We start from the raw sequence: 3,597 nt of genomic DNA, 5'->3' as shown, positions 1-3,597 counted from the left end.
CCTTGGTTTCCTATTGTGTCTTCTTTATACCATGGAGGTTGTTCTGCTTATTCTTTCATACATGGTAGTCTAGTCTGAGATCATCCAAACTGAAGATTATACCTAAAAGGTCAGGAAAAGTCTCAACATATCAATCCTCCTGCTACAAGAAGTAAGAACTCCAGGGCTGGTGAAACTGAAGTCACTCCGGAGAAACAGGAGGCAAATTGGGGCATTTCCTCCCCCGTCCAGACCTCACAAGTGATCACGTGGCTCACTTACTTCTGTCTAAATTGGTTAACCTTTTGTTTTTCCTTCTCCATGTGCAAATCACTAACTCTCTGCCTACTGTGGAAATAACCAATCTCATGTGACACTACGCCCCTCTAGCCCTCTGTCCTTGTACCCAAAGAAAGTTCATGGTTCAAAGTGTGTCTCCATCTGGTGACTTTGGGGACCCCAAGGGACTCCTTTTGTTCTATAGACCCTTCCTCATACGCGACCCTGCCCACCAGGGCTAACTCATCACTTTCACTGAAATTGCTGGTCTGATGGAGAAAACACATCTTGTTTGCTCCCAATGAAGTCAACCCAACCGAGTTAGAGTCACTAAGACCTCAGTAAGCACCTGTATTTCACTCAACACTGCAGTGTATGAAAGAACTGGAGAAAATTATTTCAGTTCTGGGGAGCCTTAAAATCTAGCAATTAGAAATAAAGATTCATATAAATCAAAACGTAGACTGTAACATTCAGACTCTCGGTGCTGTGGGAGTTTATAAACTAACAAAAAGAAACGTGGGCAGGTACATCAAGGAAGATTCCAAGGAATAAACAGTCTAGTTCCAGGACTCTCAAGAACATGCCGGCTTTGGGCTGGAGGAGGTGAGTGTGGACGAACACGTCCACCAGTGTGAGGAATACAATGATACCCAGACATGGGCTTGGGATGGGGAAAACTCTGGGCTGAAAGGTGACCTCTGTCAATTTAATTATTGACTTCTTGCAACTCAGTCACTGAAACCTTGAGTTCACCTGATAGTCTAGGAAGTAGAAAAGAAAGAGGAAGAAAAGATTTTCAGGATGCATGATCTGCCCCTATTTGATCTCTGTGAATCTTAGCAACATTTTAATGATGCCAGCCAGCCTTCCCCCGGAGTCCTTGATCTCTCTGAGCCTCATCCACAGACTCCCGAGGCCTCTTCCTTGCCCATTGGGAATGTGGTGTTATGGTTTCTACATGGGCTAGAAAGGTAGTAAATGGCACATAGGCTACTCACGTGACTCTTAACAGTTTATAAAGTTTCTCTTTCACATGCTTTATCCATCCCTACAATTACCTTGAGAAACATTATTATGCTAGTTTATAGAAACGGAAGTTCAGAAATATGTGTTTTCCCCAATATAAAGCAATTAATAAACTCGAAACAGAAGTTCAGAAATGTGTTTTCCCCAATATAAAGCAATTAATAAACTTGAAATGGAAGTTCAGAAATATATGTTTTCCCCAATATAAAGCAATTAATAAACTTGTGCTTGAAGTCAAGCTTTCTGAAATGCAGTATGTGTACCACACCAGTGTTTCTTAGACCTGAGCAATGTATGTACTTGTAAAGACAAAAAAAAACTTCTCACAGACCCCTCCCCCTGGGAAAAGCCTGCAACTCTTTTTACTATAATGTTTAGTAATACATTAATCAAGACTTAACAGAACATATATTTCCATTAAACTCTTTCTTAAATATGCTCCAACATAAAACCAGGTAAACCTGTTATGCTTATGCCTCTCACAGAATTATAAAACTGAACTAAAAATAAACACGAGTAAAATGACATGAATCTAATGTACTGGATGAGGCCTTTTTATCACCCAAAGTCCATAGTTTACTTTAGGGGTCACTGTTGGGGTTGTATAGTCTATGATTTTGGACAAGTTTATAATGACATGTGCCCCCCATTATAGTATCATACAGAGTAGTTTCACTGCCCTAAAGCCCCTCTGTTCACCTCCCCACAGCCCCTAACAACCAGTGACACCTCCCCTGTCTCCATAGTTTTGCCTTTTCCGGAATGTCATATACATGGACTCATACAGTATGTAGCCTGCTCCTCAAAGTCACTGTCTGCAAAGGGAGGTCCACTGCCCACTCCGGCCCAGGTCCCACGAGCAGCAGCCCTACATGGCCATGTGGCCAAGTGCAGACAACTCTCCCATCGCTTTCCTAGAACTTCAACCACTGCAAAATCTCCCACTGCTCCACCTTCCTTGAGCAAATTAATCTTTTACGAATTAAGCTTCCACATCTTGAAATCAACTTAATTACAAACACGAGTATGAGACTACAGACAGTGGCGGTGCCCTACTGTCCAAGACATGTTTGACTTTTCTAAAGACTAGCATCTCACTTAACACAAAAAAATTTTCAAGACTTACAGAAGGCTTGCAGACCTCAAGGATATATCTGCAACCTCTCAGTGTTCTTTAATTCCCAACAAGGTTTGTTGCCCCCCGGGGACCTCTGTGGCATCATAAGCAGTGCCAGGCGCAATAATAACATTAATTCATCATTTACAGCTTACAAAGACTCAGCGCATTATCTTCCTTCATCTCCCAAGAACCATATAAAGTAGATATTATTATTACCACATTACAGATCAGGAAACATTTGTAATGAGGATCAAGAGGTTAAGTGGCTTATCCAATGTCATGAAGCTAAGCAGCAGCATTCAGCACTTGGGCAAGTATCCCGACTCCCAATCCTCAACGCACTGCAGCTCTTGTTCTTTTGATCTCTGTAAAATCGGTTAGACTTTTAGCATCAGAAGCAGACTTCTTCACAACAGTCTGACAGGAAGTCAGAATGACTCTAGTCCAGGGTAAGTCCTGTGATACAAGCCTGTTCCTGCAGTAACACCTGCGAGTTGCAAATTTCTTACCAGTTCTGGCCCTGTTTACGTGAACCATTTAGCTGCCTCAGCCACCTTTGGGGAGGAGTCTGAGTAAATAAATGCACAGCCTGCTTTTAGCATCATGTTTTGTCTTGCTCAAAGGAAGGACACAGGAGAATGGAAGAAGATCTCATGTTTCTTCCTGGTGGTAGCCATCTCAAATGCATAACATCTGTAGATCCATCCAGTGGCTTGTAGACACACCTCTCTGTGTTGTCTCCATGTGCAAGGCAATTACTAGAAATGTGGCATCTAATAGACTAGTCACCTGTCACATGTGGCTATCAACATCTAAGTTAATTAAAATTAAATAAAATTTAAGTTCCTTAGTCACATTAGCCACATTTCAAGTGCTCAGTAGCCATGTGTGGCTAGTGGCTGCCATATCGGAGAGCACAGATATAGAAGATTTCCATCATCTCAGAGAGTTCTATTGGACAGTACTGTCCTACACTCTGCCTTATGCAAAAAAATAAAAAGATTCTCTCAAACATCAAAGTATATAATTCTGACTTCCAGAAAGCCCCGGCTCTTACACACATAAGGCTCCCCTATGTCTCTTAGCAGGAGGGCTTTGGAATGGATGTGGGGGATTCCTAGTTACAGCCATGTTGCAGGACCGGGAAGAACCAGAAGACTGAACTCAAAACTCACCCTCAGAGTTGGTAG

Source organism: Camelus ferus, chromosome 1 (assembly GCF_009834535.1).
Source record: "Camelus ferus isolate YT-003-E chromosome 1, BCGSAC_Cfer_1.0, whole genome shotgun sequence".
Taxonomy (NCBI): Eukaryota; Metazoa; Chordata; class Mammalia; order Artiodactyla; family Camelidae; genus Camelus; species Camelus ferus.
This window is presented reverse-complemented; position numbering follows the sequence as displayed.